The sequence below is a fragment of the Myotis daubentonii genome, chromosome 2, assembly GCF_963259705.1.
Source record: "Myotis daubentonii chromosome 2, mMyoDau2.1, whole genome shotgun sequence".
NCBI lineage: Eukaryota > Metazoa > Chordata > Mammalia > Chiroptera > Vespertilionidae > Myotis > Myotis daubentonii.
In genome coordinates this window covers 139,245,065-139,263,826 of record NC_081841.1, presented here as the reverse complement: position 1 = coordinate 139,263,826, position 18,762 = coordinate 139,245,065, and the positions used below count along the sequence as shown (strand labels likewise).

Genomic DNA, 18,762 nt, shown 5'->3' with positions numbered 1-18,762 from the left:
TTTCTTTTCCTTGAGTAAGTCCATTATATTAAGAATGCTATTTATGGCTTCATTGTAACTAAGCAGCCTCAATTTTTAAAAATGTATATGTTTGTAGCACTATACACTGAGGTTAACTATTACTTCTATTGTAAAAAGTTAATAGCCTAAATTTATTACATGTTTAGTGTAGGTGCTAAACAGATATTATCGGTGCTTCCTTGAATGCTATGCTCTGAAATTTATAGGTAATAACCCTAAAATATATTAGGATCATTTTATTTCAAAATGTTTCTTCCTATTTCAGAAAAGAGGAAGTTAGAAGTAAACTGGCTCTCAAAATCATAAGTTTTAAACAGAAAGTAGCTCAAAGATTACACTGTCTCTCTCTCTCTCTCACACACACACACACACACACACACACACACACACACACACACACACACACACAGTAAAGTATCACATAAAGTGCCCAAAGCATAGTTGATTCTGGCTTTCCCTTTCTCTTTTTTGAGAGTTGAATACTGAACATGCAATACAACCTAGTATGAACAGCATGCGATTGTTAACACGCTTCTCTCCTTAAGAGTTCAAGTTAAGCGCCTAGTAGTCTAACAAAGCTGAGCCTAGAATTGAGTTAATTTTTACATGACTTCAATTTATACTGAAAAACCCTATGTACTAGGTAAGAATAGGGCTTACCATTTCCATCTATTGGCAGATTATAAATTAGGTTAAGAAATTTACCTAGGATCACCCACTAAGTCAGACATACAAAGATGCAATTCACAGGAACAGTCCTCACCTAAATGAAACCAAAGTATTCCTCCTTACCCAAATCTCGTCGGCCCCTGAAATTTGGGTTAAGTGTTAAGAGTGTGGCTATTACAAGGCATATCTCCAAAATTTTATCCAAATCTACATAGTTTCAAATAACTACAGATATCTGCTACTGTTCTTCCTGGTCCTACTCCACTAGCTATAAGTGAATTGGAGGAATTGATTATCTTCCCGAATTAATAGGTCTCAGGAGCCTCTTGTCACATACCATTATACTCAAAGCCACTTCTCTTCCACTACTACTGTTCCTCCCCAGAGGAAACCACTGTTACCAGTTTTTGTTCCATCACAGAGACAGTCTATAGTCAACCATATACTAATTTGTTTTAAATAATCATTTTTCTTTCAGTTTAAATATTTTAATAATTTAAAGCTATTTAAAGAAAAATGTCAAACACACGAAAGTAGAGAGAAAAAAATAATTTCCTTTGAAACAAAAGCTTAATTAAAACTGAGTCCAGCCCTAGCTGTTTGACTCAGTGGATAGAGCGTTGGCCTGTGGACTCAAGGGTCCTGGGTTCAATTCCGGTCAAGGGCAATGCCCAGGTTGCAGGCTCAGTCCCCAGTAGGGGGCATGCAGGAGGCAGCCGATCAATGGTTCTCTCTCACCATTGATGTTTCTATCTCTCTCTCCCTCTCTAAAATCAATAAAAACATATTTAAAAAAACACAAAACAAAACAAAAAAACTAAGTCCAGCCTTAGCAGATTTGGCTCAGTGGTCAGAGCATCAGCCCTAAGGCTGAAGGGTCGTGGGTTCGATTCTGGTCAAGGGCATGTACCTGGGCTGCAGGCTCAATCCCCAGCCCTGGTTGAGGTGTGTGTAGGAGTCAACCAATTGAGTGTCTGTCTCTCCCCTTTCCTTCCACTCTAAAAAACAATGGAAAGCCTGGCCACTGTGGCTCAGTGGTTGAGCAGTGACCCATGCATGAGTCAAGAGGTTACCAATTTGATTCTGAGTCAGGGCATAAGCCTGGGTTGTGGGCTTGATCCCCAGTAAGGGGTTGTGCTGGAGGCAGCTGATCAATTGATGATTCTCTGTCATCATTGATGTTTCTATCTCTCTCTCCCTCTCCCTTCCTCTCTCTCTAAAAATCAATAGACATATTTTTTAAAAAATAGGTAAATAAACATAAAAATCAACGGAAAGAATATCCTTGGGTGAGGATTAACAACAACAACAAAAAGAATGAGTCCACAAGGCCCAGCTGGTATAGTTCAGTGGTCACGGTTTAATTCCCAATTGGGGCACATGACCGGGTTGCAGGCTCAATTCCCAGTAGGGGCATGCAGGGGGCACTCCACTGATGCTTCTATTTCTCTCTTCCTCTCCCTTCCTCTCTAAAATCAATAAAAACATATATGTTTTTTAAAAAAATGAAAAGGTCACATGGTCCTATGATTTAGAAGGTAGCAATATGTGAAAAACAAAGACTGTGAATCAGGAGACCTAGGGCCTTTTCTCTAATCCTACTGTCATGACCTTATTTCCTCACTTTACGTGAAAGAAGAGCACTAGCTGGTCTTGGAAAGGCACTTCCCAGGTTTTCTTTCGTTAAGATGTAAAGATTTAGATCCTAAGTTTACGTTTAAGTTTCTAACATTACAATAGAAGAGATTATTTTGTCTCTGGACAAAATGGAGAGATGGAAGGAGTAGCATGTACCCTGGACATATACCTGCCTTTGCTATTGCCACTAGCTAACATTTATTAGCACTTAATATATGCCAGGGGTTGCTTTACATGGATTACCACCTTGTTTAACCATCACAAATTCCTATGAGGGAGATACATTGGATTATCTATTTTATACATGGGAAATAATTTACCACAAGTCATATAGCTAGTAAGTGGTAGAATCTTAACTTAAACTGACTCCAGGATCCATTTTCTTTACCTGTACATTATTATAGTCAGCCTCAAACACAGTGAATTTTATATTAAAATTTTAATATAAAATTCACTGTGTTTAAGGCTGACTATAATAATGAGAGAGAACCACTGATCAGTCGCTCCCTGCATGACCCAAATTGGACGATCGGAGCCCACAACCCGGGCATGTGCCCTGACCAGGAATTGAACCATTCATAGGTCGATACTCAATCACTGAGCCACACGCCAGGTGGGCAAGTGCGTTTTGTTCTGTTGGAATATTTACTTGGCTGTTTAGAAAGACAGAATAGGTAAGAAATTGTATTGAGGTATGACTTTCAATATTATTTTTGAAATAATATTGTCCAATCCAAACCCACTATTAACTGTCTTATGGGTATAGCCAGTTCCTCCCAGGTCCCAGGGACTTCCCAGGATCATTCCCAAATAAGCCAAGTATTCTCCTTCTAAGATACCTAGTCCTCTCATGAAAAGCATAAGCCATTCTTTTCTAGTCCACTGAAATAAAGATATATATTCAAAGTTGTTCATCTCTAATTTGTCAAGGGTCCTATTAATTCATATACAAGAAACAGACCTACTCTGAATCTCAGGTAACACACCAACCTTATATACAAAAATAGAGCTGACTCTTGAACATTGGTTTGAACTGCACAGGTCCACTAATATGCAGGTCTTGTTCCATAAATAGCCGGCCCTCCATTTCCCCAGGTTTCACATATATAGGTTCAACCAACTGTGAGTCGAGAATAGTCAAAAACAGTATTTTTTATCTGTGGTTGAGAATCCACTTATGCAGACAGCCGACTTAAGTTATACACAGATTTTCGACCTCACAGGTGGTCGGCACCTTTAACCCCCATGTTGTTCAAGGGTCAATTGTATATCTAAGGAACCACTCTCAGATGACTGGAAAGATCTCCTTTCTCTATTACCATAAATGGAAGGAAAATACATACTCCAGAAACTCTAGCTACTGATCTGGGCTCATAATAAATGCCTGCCGTTTAAACTGATTGATTTGCAACTGACTAAAGTCTGAGTCAGGAACCTAAGAACTTCATAACCAAACACTCACATTCTAAAATTCCTTATAGAGAAATGATTCTCTTTGTGCGCCGTCTTGTTGTAGTTAAGCCTTGATTGTTGTAGGTAACAATGGGCAGGATTTGACCTCCAGGCCAACTCGAGAAATGATTCTCAACCTCTTAAATGAAGGTATGGTAAGATGTCAAATGCTGAGTTTTCCTAGATTTAAATTTTAAAAATAAAATATTGGGACTATGTACTAGTTTGCTAGGGTAGCTGTACCAGGTATCACAAAGTATGTTAGGTGGCTTAAATAACAAAAATTTATTGTCTCACAATTTTGTTAGCCATAAGTCTGAAATCAAAGTGTTGGCAGAGTTGGCTCCTTCTAAGGGCTGTGAGGGAAGGATCGATTCTAGTCTTCATTTTCACTTGGTGTTCTCCCTGTATGTGTGTGTGTCCAAATGGGAAATAATATCGAAAAAAATGCTACGCTGTGTCCTATGTATTAGGGCTGTGATGGCTGCATCTCGACTGAACATGTACAGACTTTTTTTCCTTTTCCCCTAAACAATACAGTATAACTATCTACCTAACATTTACATTGTATTAACTATTACAACTAATCTAGAGATTATTTAAAGCGTTCAGGAGGATATGTGTAGGTTATATGCAAATATTATGCACTTTTATATAGAAGCTTCAGGATCCTTGGATTTTGGTATCTGGGGGTGGAAGAGGGAGCCTGGAACCAATTCCTAGTGAATACTGAGGGATAACTATATTTCTAAATTGAGATTAGACATTATTCTTCAAGTTTCTGTGCTGAAGACGATACCAAGCCTTATTCACCCACCTTGTTTTTTTCTACATCATTTCAACCAGACCCCCTTTCCAAGATTTATTAAAAAAATTTTTTTTCAGAAAAAAACATTTCAGGAAGGTCAAAGCTATTCATAAAATGGCCACATTCCTAATACTTAACAATAAAATCAGTTATCTCCTTGTAAAACATGAGTAAACACCTTGTGTTAAGTCATCACTGATGCCCTAAGAAAAATAGTGCATTTCATTGGGTTAGCGACTTAAAAAAATAATTCTCCAAACCTCTCCTCAATAAAAACATCATTTAAGCATCTGCTCTCCATTCTCTTTTTCACTTGAATCTGGGAACCTCAGCAAACTCCACCAGTGTTTATCAACCTTGACATATACTTGTAAACATCCCAAACTATCAATACCTGACCCTAATTTGGATCAAATACATCAGAATATTTAGGGATATTTGTTACTGGGCCTATATTAAAGCTTTCAGATCTCAGGAGCTGACCCTTGAACACTGGTTTGAACTGCACAGGTTCACTTATATGCGGGTCTTATCCTATCTAATAAAAGAGAAAAATGGTAATTGGCGTACGACGATACCCTTTTCATTGGCTAATCAGGGCTATATGCAAATTAACTGCCAACTATGATTGGCAGTTAACTGCCACTATGATTGGCAGTTAACTGCCAACTAAGATTGGCAGTTAACTGCCAACAAGATGGCGGTTAATTTGCATATGTAGGCACAATGCAGGGAGGCGAAAGGGAAAGCAGGAAGAAGCCCCCTGCCACTGACAGTGATCAGAAACCCAGGGGGGAGCTAAGAGCTGGGGGGCAGGGCAAAGGCAGCCCTGGGGCCACCTTTGCCCTGCCCCCCAGCCATGATCGGAGAATCAGGTGCCTTTGCCGCCCTGGCCAGTGATAGCAGGAAGTAGGGGTGGAGCCAGCGATGGGAGCTGGGCACGGTCGAAGCTGGCAGTCCTGGGAGCTAGGGGTCCCTTGCCTGGGCCTAAAGCGGAGCCCACGATCGCGGGGCCACTGCAGCTGTGGGTCCCCGCTGCCCGGGCCAGACGCCTCAGCCAGAGGCGTTAGGCCTGGGCAGGGGCAGAGCCTGCAACCGCGGGGAGCTTGGGGTCCCCTGCCCAGGCCTGACACCTCTGCCAGAGGCCTCAGGCCTGGTCAAGGGGCTGATCCGGTGATTGGTGATCGGAGGGTGATGAGGGTCAACTCCTCTGGCCGAGGCATCACACCTGGGTAGGGGGCGGAGCCGGGGATTGGGGGGATATGATGGTCCCCTTGCCCAGGCCTGAAGCCTGGGTCAGAGGCGTCAGGCTTGGGCGGGGGGTGGAGCAAGCGATCAGAGGGAGATGGGGGTCCCCTGCCCAGGCATGATTCCTGGGCCAGAGGCCTCAGGCCTGGGCGGGGGCCAGAGCCAGTGATCGGGGGGATATGGGGGTCCCCTGTCCAAGCCTGACACCTCTGGCGGAGGCATCAGGCCTGGGCAAGGGGCCGATCCTGCGATTGGAGGGTGATGGGGGTCTATGCCTCTGGCGGAGGCGTCAGGCCTGGGCAAGGGGCCGATCAGGCGATCGGAGGGTGATGGGGGTCTACGCCTCTGGCGGAGGCGTCAGGCCTGGGCAAGGGGCCGATCAGGCGATCGGAGGGTGATGGGGGTCTACGCCTCTGGCGGAGGCGTCAGGCCTGGGCAAGGGGCCGATCAGGCGATCGGAGGGTGATGGGGGTCTACGCCTCTGGCGGAGGCGTCAGGCCTGGGCAAGGGGCCGATCAGGCGATCGGAGGGTGATGGGGGTCTACGCCTCTGGCGGAGGCATCAGGCCTGGGCAAGGGGCTGATCCTGCGATTGGAGGGTGATGGGGGTCAACGCCTGAGGGCTCCCAGTATGTGAGAGGGGGCAGGCTGGGCTGAGGGACACTCCCCTCCCCACACACACCCAGTGCACGAATTTCGTGCACTGGGCCCCTAGTTTAATAAATAGTCTTAGGAAGACATTGCTTTGAAATGATTTCCTTCATCTTTGATTTAAAAAATAAAAATACAAAACCAAAACCCAATACCTTATTCTATGAGGACACAATCTGACAATATTTAACATGGAGCAAATTCACTAAAAATACACATTGTGAAAATAGAATGTAATAGTAAGTGCTCAGACTCTAAAGTCAGAATGACTTTCAAATAGGCCCAAATGCACATGCATGCCCTGGGTGTTTGAACTCAGGTGAAATCAATGTGCATGCAGGGTTCAGACCACTGCTTTAAAGGATTACAAGATTCAGGGAGAAACCAAGATGGCAGCATAGGTAAACACCGGAGTTTGCTGCCTCGAACAACCACTTCAAAAATACAACTAAAAGACGGAACGGAGATCATCCAGAACCACAAGAAGGCTGGCAGAGTGGAAATTCTACAACTAGAAGGAAAGACAAAAGCATACCGAGACTCAGAGGAGGCGCAGTGCAAAAGTAAAATACTAAGGTGCGGAGGTGCATGCAGGGCGGGCTGGCAGCTGAGGGCACGGTTGTCATTTTCAATCAGGAGGGAGTCTCAGGCTCTGAGCTCCAGTTCCGGGCGAGTCTCTGGGGACCCAGACTCATATGGGAGAAGCGGGACTGTCTGACATCGGTTGGAACTCGAGGGCAACTTTCTCTCAGAGGGGCTTGCAGCGATTACCAGGACATTGAGAAGCAGAGCCTCTGAGAGCAGCCATAACTGCTAGCCCCGCCCTGTTGATCCTGTGGGACCCGCCCCACCCAGGCCCTGCAGGGAGGCTTTTGCTGGATAGCCTCATACAGAGGCTAGATTAGCACCTCCCTAGAGATCCAGGAGCCAATGTATCCAGAGGTCAGAGTGGGACCATCCAGTTTACAGCTCTACGGAACCATAAAGGACACACTCAGGGGGCAGACTCAGTGAGCACCAAAGCCCCATTGAAGCAAGTCTTGCCCCGGAGGGGTGTCTCTAGCACAGAAGTTCTCCCACTGCAGATACAGCTGATTCTCACAGCCAATTTGCCTGGAGGTCAATTCCTCCCAGTGATACCAACAACAATCAAGGCTTAACTATAACAAGACTGTGCACAAAGCCCACAAGGGGGTGCACCAAGAGTGTCCTCCTCAGGTAATTGGGGAGGCTGAACACTGGGCCCTAGTGGACACTTAGCACAGAAAACCACTTCATCAACACAGGGAAGCATAAAAAATGCAGAGACAAAGAAAAAGGACACAAATGACAGAACTGGAGGAAAGCAGGCTGCTGGATATAGAGTTCAAAACCACACTTTTAAGGTTTTTCAAGAATTTTCTAGAAACTGCCGATAAACTTAATGAGACCTACAAGAAATCTAATGAGACCCTCAGGGTTGTGATAAAGGACCAACTAGAAATTAAGCATACACTGACTGAAATAAAGAATATTATACAGAGTTCCAACAGCAGACTAGAGGATCGCAAGAATCAAGTCAACGATTTGAAATACAAAGAAGCAAAAAACACCCAACCAGAAAAGCTAAATGAAAAAAGAATCCAAAAATACGAAGATAGTGTAAGGAGCCTCTGGGACAGCTTCAAGTGTACCAACATCCGAATTATAGGGGTGCCAGAAGAAGAGAGAGAGCAAGATATTGAAAACCTATTTGAAGAAATAATGACAGAAAACTTTCCCTATCTGGTCAAAGAAATAGACTTACAAGTCCAGGAAGCGCAGAGAACCCCAAACAAAAGGAATCCAAAGAGGACTACACCAAGACACATCATAATTAAAATGTCAAGAGCAAAAGACAAAGAGAGAATCTTAAAAGCAGCAAGAGAAAGAAAGTCAGTTACCTACAAGGAAATACCCATACGACTGTTAGCTGATTTCTCAACAGAAACTTTGCAGGCCAGATGGGAGTGGCAAGAAATATTCAAAGTGATCAATGCCAAGAACGTACAACCAAGATTACTTTACCCAGCAAAGCTATCATTCAGAATTGAAGGCCAGATAAAGAGCTTCACAGATAAGAAAAAGCTAAAGGAGTTCATCACCACTAAACCAGTATTATATGAAATGCTGAAAGGTATCCTTTAAGAAGAGGAAGAAGAAGAAAAAGGTAAAGATATAAATTATGAACAACAAATACACATCTATCAACAAGTGAATCTGAAAATCAAGTGAATAATCTGATGAACAGAATGAACTGGTGATTATAATAGAATCAGGGGCATAGAAAGGGAGTGGACTGACTATTCTTGGGGGGGAAAGGGGTGAGGGGGGTGGGGGAAGAGACTGGAAAAAATCGTGCACCTATGGATGAGGACAGTGGGTGGGGAGTGAAGGAGGAGGGTGGGGTGGGAACTGGGTGGAGGGGAGTTATTGGGGGAAAAAAGGAACAAATGTAATAATCTGAACAATAAAGATTTAACTAATCAAAAAAAAAGAATTACAAGATTCAAAACTATATTCTTTAAATTGAGTCAACCCTATTTATTCAAATGTCTGAGACACTAGTAATAAAAAACAACCAAACAAAAAAACCACACACAAAGTTATTATATTACTAGAGGCCTGGTGCAGGAATTTGTGCACGGGTAGGGCTCCTCGGCCTGGCCTGAAATTGGAGCTGATTGGGGCTGTCTCGCCCAGTCCCAGCTGGGGCCAATTAGGGCCGGCGCCGGGGGTGGGGTAGGGGGTGGAGAGGATTGCGGGAGGTTGGCTGTGGGAGCACATTGACCACCAGGGGGCAGCTTCTGTGTTGAGCGTGTGCCCCCTGATGGTCAGTGCGCACCATAGCGACCTGTCCACCAGTCATTAGGTCGACCCATCATAACGGTTGCTTAGACTTTTATATATATAGATGAGATCTTTTGCTGTTTGGCACTTAAAAGATTATTTTTCCAGTTGATTTTGAAATAGAACCAAAATAAGTTACAAATGATGGGTGGGAATAGAAACACTTTTGGGAATTAAAATCTATCAAAGATCAGTTTTCAAAGCATCAATTTCTATAAGCAAATTAAACTGTGTGATAAACTGACTTTCAATTGTTTTATAACTATTGAAGGTCTTAACAGCTCCAGAAAGAAAAATAAACATACCAGCTTTCCTTAGGATGAGTTGAAAGGTAAATTTTTTTCTTTTAATCCTCACCTGAGGATTTGTTTATTGGTTTTAGAGAGAGGGGGAGGGAGAGAGAATAATTGATCGGTTATCTCTTATACACCTCCTGACTGTGGATCAAACACACAACATAGGTATGTACCCTACCTGGGAATCAAACCTACAACCGTTTGGAGTATGGGATGATACTCCAACCAACCAAGTCACACTGGCCAGGGCAAAAGCTATATTTTAACAATTTTTTTTTTAGCAATAATAAAAATCAAACTAAGTTTTAGCAGGAGAGAGAGAGACAGGTCCCCAAATTTCAACATTGTTCACTATACAGCTGCTATGTGGTGTAGTTGATGACAGTTGTGGCAATACCATCAAGTTAAAATGAGAAGGAAAGTGACCAATTTGTAAACAGGACAATATGTTATTATCCTAACTAGGCTTGCTTGCTTCCTCAACATACCATTTTCCAAGACCTTAAGTAGATGTGTAAGAAACTATGGGCCGTTTTTCCAAATCTATTAAATACATTTATTCAATAGGTTTTTTGATATAAAAGCAAAAGTACTTTCAAATAACTTGATCTCCAAGCTTCTCTAACAGGGCTCAATCTGGCATGCAGTTGTGAAACAACCTGCCAAGGTCCTCTATGAAACAGCTTAAGGTGAAATAGCTATCAAATGTTTTCCTGAAAGAAAAGGTTAAATACAATCTAAAATTTTCCCTAGTGTAGATATTACTTCTTTAATATAGGTTCAAAATAAGCACACTTTCAAGTAGTTTTTACCATGTTTTACCTCAAGAAAAGGCAATACCAAAAGTGGCCTGGAGGCCTTACTTGTCCCATAATTTTCAATAGCTGTCCCCATTCCAAGGTCGACCAATAAACATGCAAGCTAAACAGTGCACCTGCTATGTAAACATATTTCTGAAATGAATTCTTGTGCCCTCTCTTCCAATCAGAATGCTGCCCCAAAGCCTCATTCTAAGACACTGCTTTGAAATGACTTCCTTCATCTTTAAATTAAAAAACAAAAATACAAAAACCCAATACCATACTCTATCAGGACACAATCTGACTATATTTACCATGGAGCAAATCCACTAAAAATACACATTGTGAAAATAGAATTAACAGTAAGTGCTCAGACTCTAAAATCACAATGACCTTCAAATAGGCCCGAATGCACATGTATGACCTGGGTGTTTGAACTCAGGCGAATTATTCAGCCTCTCCAAGCTTCAGTTTCCATGTCTACCTAAAATAAGAGCAATACTATCTTCTAGAGCTGGTATAAGACTTAAATAACATGTGAATTTATCATTTTTGTACTGTATGGCATATACAAAGCATTCAATAAAATATTTTGATAATCAAAGTCCTTAATATTTGATTTATAGAAATAAACACAGAATTTGGCTTACTACTTAAATGCAGATATCATCACATAGTATGTACATCTTAAATAGCATCATAAGTAAATTATATCTCGATAAAAGTGGGGGAGGCTTGGCTTACTACAATCTTACAATGACAAGCACGATTTGTTTTTTGTTTTGGTTTGTTTTTAAGTTCTTTTTAAATTTTTGTATTGATTAAGTTATTACCTATGTGTCCTTATCCCCACATTACCTGCCATCCCCCCTTGTTTTGAATGAGAATAGTCTTTTCAGAAAACTAGTGAACAACACCATCTGCTCTAAGCAACAACCACTTAGCTTCAACCAAAAAGCAAAAGCTGGATACCTATGCATGTTTACTTTGTGCAAATTTATCAAACTGCACACTTATGATTTATACATATTTTTGTATTTATGCTATACATCAATCAAAAGTTTAAAAAGCAGATATCCATCTAATGGGAGAAAAAGAACTTCAAAATATCTTCAATTCAGTATTCTGTAGCTCTTTCTGCTCTGAGCATTGTTCTGGGACAGAAGTGAAAGCAGAAAGTTGAGGGGATGAGACTGGGTCCAGATCAAATACTGTGATGGAATTCCTTTATTCACTCATATAAACCATAATAACATTTTTAAAAATATCTAGATACAGATAATATAGGTAGATGTACATACACAAAATTAGTGTGATTGGTAAAAAAAAAAAAAATCGAAATTAAAATGCTTTTATCAAGTTCCCATGATATATTTTTAAAATTATTACTAAAAATAGATTAATATGTGAACATATTTATATCACAAGGATTATTACAACATTTTTGTCCCTTCTCCATATAGTTCCCCTCCCCAAACTGTAACCAATTTCCAAAATACATTTTAAATGACTTCAGGAATTGATGTATTACATAAAACAAGCCAGGATTGTGCAACAGATCTCCAAGATTCAGCGTAAAGTTTTTATGAGAATTCACCTCACACCTGTCAGACTAGCAACCATTAATAAATCAACAAACAAGTGTTGATGAGGATGTGAAGACAAGGGAACCCTCATGCACTGTTGGTGGGAATGCAAACTGGTGCAGCCACTGCAGAACGCAGAATGGAGTTACCTCAAAAAGTTAAAAATAAAACTGCCACATGACCCAGCAATTTCACTTCTGGGAATACATCCAAATAAACCTAAAACACATATTCAGAAGAATATATAACCCGGGTTTCCATAGTGTAGTGGTTATCACGTTTGCCTAACAAAAGAATATATATATCCCAATGGTCACTGCAACATCTACACTAATAAAAGACAAAGATGCTAATTGACTATACCTTCACTACGCCCAAGCCATGCCGACCAGCCAATTAGAGCGACTATATGCAAATTAACCCAACCAAGATGGCGGCCGGCAGCCACAGAGCTGGAGCAAGCTGGAGGCTTGGTTGCCCTGATGATGGAGGAAGCCAAGCTTCCCGCCTGCCCTGGCTGGCTGTGGCCTCCACAAAAAGCAACAAAGTTTCAATTATAGAAGCTAAATAAATCCAAGATACCTGCTTCCAGCCAGCCTCCACTGGGAGCTTGGTTGGCTGGGGGCTGTGACCAACCTGTAAACAGCCATCAGCCCTTCACTCAGGATGGCCACACCCTCATGGAGTGAGGATTCCTGCTGGGGGGCTTGGCCAGCCTGCAAACAGCCATCAGCCTCTCACCCAGATTGGCCAGGGGCCCCAGCAGGACCCTCCGCCCTGAAGGGGGTGTGGCCAGCCTGAAAACAGCCCTCAGCCCCTCACCCAGGCTGGCCAGGCACCCCAGCGGGGACCCCCACCCTGAAGGGGGTGTGGCCAGTCTGAAAACGGCCCTCAGCCCCTCATCCAGGCTGGCCAGGCACCCCAGCAGGACCCCCACTCTGATCCAGGACACCCTTTAGGGCAAACCAGCCAGCCCCCACCCATGAACCAAGCCTCTATCCTATATAATAAAAGGGTAATATGCAAATTGACCCTAACAGCAGAGCGACTGGGAATCACTGGTCACTGTGACACACACTGACCACCAGGGGGCACACACTCCACGCAGAAGCTGCCCCCTGATGGTCAGTGCGCTCCCACAGGGTGAGCTCTGCTCAGCCACAAGCCAGGCTGATGGCTGCCAGTACAGCGGTGGTGGTAGGAGCCTCTCCCGCCTCCTCGGCAGCACTAAGGTTGTCCGACTGCAGCTAGGCCTGGTCCCCGCTGGCAAGTGGACATCCCCCGAGGGCTGCTGGGCTGCCAGAGGGATGTCTGACTGCCAGCTTAGGCCCAATCCCTCAGCAAGCAGGCCTAAGCCAGCAGGTGGTCATCCTCCGAGGGGTCCCAGACTGCGAGAGGGCACAGGCCAGGCTGAGGGACCATCCCGAGTACACAAATTTTTGTGCATTGGGCCTCTACTCCTATCTAATAAAGAGGGAATATGCTAATATTCCCTCATGCTGTTGCAAAGATGGCTGCGCCCACAGCCAATAAGAAGAGAATATTCTAATTACTGCCCCACCCTCAAAGATGGCGGCACCCACAGCCAATAAGGAGGGAATATGCTAATTGACTGCCATGCGCTCAAAGATGGCAGCACCCACAGCCACAAGATGGCCAGCAGGGGAGGGCAGTTGTGGGAGATCAGGCCAGCAGGGAAAGGTAGTTGGGGGCTATCGGGCTGGCAAGGGAGGGCAGTTAGGGGTGACCAGGTTGGCAGGGGAAGGCAGTTGGGGGGCGATCAGGCTGGCAGGGGAGGGCAATCGAGCCGGCAGGGGAGCAGTTAGGCATCGATCAGGCTGGCAGGGGAGTGGTTAGGGGGTGATCAGGCTGGCAGGCAGAAGCGGTTAGGGGCAATCAAGCAGGCGAACGGTTGGGAGCCAGCCGTCCCAGATTGTGAGGGGGATCCCAGATTGGACAGGGTGCAGTGCACAAACCCCAGAAGTCCGGTGCACGAAATTTGTGCACGGGTGTGGGGGGTGTCCCTCAGCCTAGCCTGCACCCTCTTGCAGTTCCGGACTGTTCAAGGGATGTCCACCTGCCAGCTTAGGCCCACTCCCATGCCAACCGTGATCCCGGCCTCTGGCTGAGCGGTGCTCCCCCTGTGACAGTGCACTGACCACCGGGGGCAGCTCCTGCATTGAGTGTCTACCCCCTGGGGGTCAGTTTGCATCACAGCAAACAGTCGTTCTGCTGTTCAGTCGGTTTGCATATTAGGGTTTTATTATATAGGGTAGCCAAGATATAAAAGCAGCCCAAGTGCCCATCAGTAGATGAGTGGATTGAAAAAAAAGCTGTGGTACATTTACACAATGGACTACTACCTGGCTACAAAAAAAGAAGGAAATCTTACCCTTTGTGACAGCCTGGATGGACCTGGAGAATATTATGCTAAGTGAAATAAACTAGTCAGAGAAAGTAAGTACTATAAGATTTCACTCGCATGTGGAATCTAATGAACAAAATAAACTAACAGACAAATAGAAACAGACTCATAAAGAACAAACAGACAACTGTTACAGGGCAGGGGACTGCCGGGCTAGGTGAAAAAGATGAAGGGATTAAGCAAAAAGATAAAGGGGGTGGCGGTAGGTAGAAGAGGGTAAAGGGGGAATAAATAGTGATGGAAGGAGACTTGACTTGATGTGGTGAACATGCAATAAGATATATAGATGATGTATTATAGAAGTACATACTTGAAACCTATATCATTTTATTAACCAATGTCACCCCAATGAATTCAATAATAATTAAGTAAAACAATAAATTTTTTAAAAGTATTCTTCACAACTAATATTTATTATCTCTTACCTTTGCTAAAATCCTGTGGGTAAAAAGCACTTATCTACATATACCAGGTACTTTGAAAATTCTGTCATTAAGACAGCTTAATTATCTGCAAATAAGAATACTTCTACTGATTAACTTAATTTCTCTTTATGGGAGCGTATCCTTTCTAGTCTTTTTTTTTTTCTTTCATGAAAAGCGGTTTTAGCATTCAGTCAGAAACATCTATGTAGCTGCAGTACATATTGCACAACCCATTGGCCAAACATATAAAACGTATTTTCCTGACTAAAAATGTAATACATGAACCTAATATTTTCGAAATTTTAACATATAATGTATTTCAGAGAAAGTGAAAATTCTATTTATCTCAGTTCTAATTACTATAAAAAACAACTTACTTAATATTCTTACAGGTTCCCTTTACCCTTCAAGATTTCTTTTATCTCATACCTCTCCTAGCATAATGGTTACGAGTTTGGGCTTTCTTAAGTCAAAGACTCAATTTCAATATAGGTTTATTGAAATTGGTTTCAGTTTGGGGAGGGGAACTATATGGACAGGGGACAAAAATGTCACTTTACAGTGGTATTTATAAGCAAAATTTTATTCCTTCATCAATGTTCCTGAGATTCCTCTGTATAAAGGTTTTCCTTATTCATAAAATGAGGATAATAAAAACTGTCACACTGTGTACATGGTTATTGTGAGGGTCAAATGAGAAATGCTTTTCACCCACAGGAGGTTAGCAAAGGTAAGAGATAATAAATATTAGCTAATAAACTGGAACAAAGTATCTTCAGATTAGCCTATTATTCATGTGTGCACCATTTTGCCAGGTTTTGTTTGATATCACTGTTATGTTGGCTTTGTAAAAATGAATTAGAAAACTTCTTTCCCTTAAGTGAAACTATTTAAATAATTCATTGTAACTTAAAATAACTCACCCATGAAATTCTGGGCTTGCCAGTTTTTGCATGTGGTGATTGTTCCCTGGCAATTTCCCTGGGTTTTGTTGTTATTACTAGTGCATTTTCTATTACTAGTGCACTTTCATTTTCAGCAAAATACCAAATATTAATTGCTACCATTCCAAAATTTTAAAAAATACTTTAATGCAGTATCTCAAATAACATATCAAATCCTCACACATTTCATCATCTCTTAATAAAAATATAAATGGACAAAACAAGTACTGTCAAGAGAATGAGGGAATAAACAGCTAATAAAACAAATTGTCCACTAATATACTCTAAAAGAATGTTATTAAATTAGAATTAGAACCCCTATAACTTTAGTAAATAAGTATTTTGAACAATACCCTGAAATCCCTTGTAACCCTGCCCTAGGATTCTATTACAGAATTCTATCATAGTTCTTCTACTTAGCACTAAATGAGATAATATTCTACAAAAGAAAATGGAAAGAAGACTTCTGGTCAAGATGGCAGAAAATGTAGTACTTGCAGCTTCCCACAACCACATCAAAATTAACTATAGAACAGTCATCATTCCAAACTGCCTGAAATCTAGCTGAACAGAAGTCCTACAACTAAGGATATAAAGAAGCAACATCATACTGGTAGGAGGGGCAGAGATGCACAATTGGCTGGTCTCAAACCCATACGTCTGGTTAAAAATTGGGAGGGATATCTTGGCTGCAGAGGTCACCCCTGAGGAGCAAGGAGTCTCAGCCCCACATCAGGCATCCCAGTCCAGGGATCCAGTACCAGGAAGAGGAGTCACCATAACTTCTGGCTGAAAAAAACAGCAAAGAATGTGATGGAGTGAGACAGAGGGGTGCTGGAGTCCCAGCCATTACTCTTAAAGGGTCCATGCACAGACTTACTTGGACTCCCTCCCTCGTGATGAGCTCCAGCCATGGGGCAGCAGCTTGAAAGGCACCAGAGACATATGGGGAGGAACCCAACTGTCGGGCATCAGGGCTAAAGCTGGGGAGACAAAAGTGCTGGCAGAGGCCACTGTTCCTTTTCTGAGCCCTCCCACACAGATCTGGCAGCTGTGCCATATCTGAGTCTCCATCAACTTGGCTCACACTGTTCGCCCTGCCCAGGTGATTCCCTGAGACCCCACCACTTGCAACTTGTGGGCCCACCCAAGCTGTTTCCAGTGGCTTTTCCATACCAATGGTCTGTTTTGGCTCATGCTTCAGACTGTCCTAAAATCTCTCAAACAAGCAGCATCTGGCGTCAGCACACCCCACACATCATAAGTCAGGGATGGGGAACCTTTTTTCTGCCAAGGGCCATTTGGACATTTATAACATCATTCGCAGGTCATACAAAATTATCAACTTAAAAATTAGCCTGCTATATTTGGTCAAACGTTTAATTAACTCACCCCTAATGGCTTGGCAGGGCCAGACCAAATGATTACCTGGGCCTTATACAGCCCATGGGCTGGACATTCCACATGCCTGTAAGTGGTTCCAGGCCCAGCACTAGCAGAAGCTAGCCTTGGTTCACAGCTTGGCCTTGCCTGGGAATCTCCAAGTCCAGTACAAGTAGCAGCCATCTGCAGATCACTTTGTAGCTCATGCTGGGTGGCCCCAGGCAGAACACAGGTGGCAACTGATCTTGGCCTGCACCTCTTGGGAGGCCCCAGAGCCAGTATACCTGGTAGACAGCTTTAGATCATGTCAAAGTACCACCCAATAAATAAAAAACTCTACATGGAGGTTAGTTTCTCTCTGATTTTTTGTTGTTGTTAATCCTCATCCGAGGATATTTTCCCATTAATCTTTAGAAAGAGGAAGAGAGAGGAAAAAACAGAAACATCAGATGTGAGAGAAACACATCGATAAGTTGCCTCCTGCATGCATCCTGACCAGGGCCCAGGCTAGGGGAGGAGCCTGTAACCAAGGTACGTGGCCTTGACCAAAACAGAACCCAGGACACTTTGATCTGCAGGCCCACATTCTATCCACTGAGCCAAACCGGCTAGGGTTCTCTGGTTTCTCTCTCTCTCTCACACACACACACACACACACAGACACACACACAAAAACAACCAGTTTCAACCCACAATAGAGAGTAGATAGAAAATAAATGCATCAATGTGACTACCAACCAGATTTAATAAATGTGATCACTGTCATTTAATGGTTTTTACTTATTTATAATTTCAGTAACAATTTTTTTAAATTATTTTGAGGTAGATTTCACTAAACATATACTCCATGAATATTTGTTTATGGTCTTGGAACTATAGTGATATGGTCACATTCCCATGCAATAAGTGAAAAATGTGGACAAATAGCTCCCAGAAAAATATATACTGTAGTCAAGAGACTTATGGGATAGAACATCACTTCTCATCATCCAAAGGTCTTCTGATATGATAAGGGCCATACCTGAGCACATATATATCCCACATCATTTTACTAAGAGGAAGAAGAAAAATCTTTAAGAGGGCTCAACCAATAAATGTATGATAAATGATGTTAAATGTTTTGAGAGATATTAAGGGGGAGAAGGCACTCCCTTTCTTGAAGTAGTTGAGCACTTATCTAGGAAAATTAGTTATCTCTCTCTCTCTCTCTCTCTCTCTCTCTCTCTCTCTCTCTCTCTATATATATATATATATATATATATATATATATAAATTTATATATATACATTTAACATGGAAAAATGTGACATTGATGATAAGTAATACATGAACAAAAGGATAAGGTTAATTCCTAAAAGGATGATTCTAGAATAAAGTCCTGGGACAAATACGTTTTGTCCTAAGAACTTGAAAGATGGACTAGAACTTAAAAAGGTAACAGGTATGAATGTGGAAGATCAAACAATGGGGAAACAATAAAATATTTGGGAAAATTATACTGTAGGCTGGCAAAGTTAATGTAGTACAAAGAAGGAAAGAGCAGCCCTGG

At 42.5% G+C, this 18,762-nt stretch overlaps 1 protein-coding gene across 10 annotated transcripts in view; it reads right to left on the bottom strand.

Annotated features, from left to right (window-relative positions):
- The window catches only part of ELF1 (E74 like ETS transcription factor 1), a 140,775-nt gene that overhangs the window by 45,879 nt on the left and 76,134 nt on the right, over positions 1 to 18,762 (bottom strand). The window contains exon 1 of one of the 10 annotated variants that reach the window (XM_059684773.1): positions 10,244 to 10,266. The exons of the other annotated variants lie outside the window; for them this stretch is intronic. The gene's annotated coding sequence lies outside the window, so the exon portion shown is untranslated. Of the gene's footprint in view, positions 1 to 10,243; positions 10,267 to 18,762 lie in introns of those variants that run through there. 10 annotated transcript variants of the gene reach the window in all.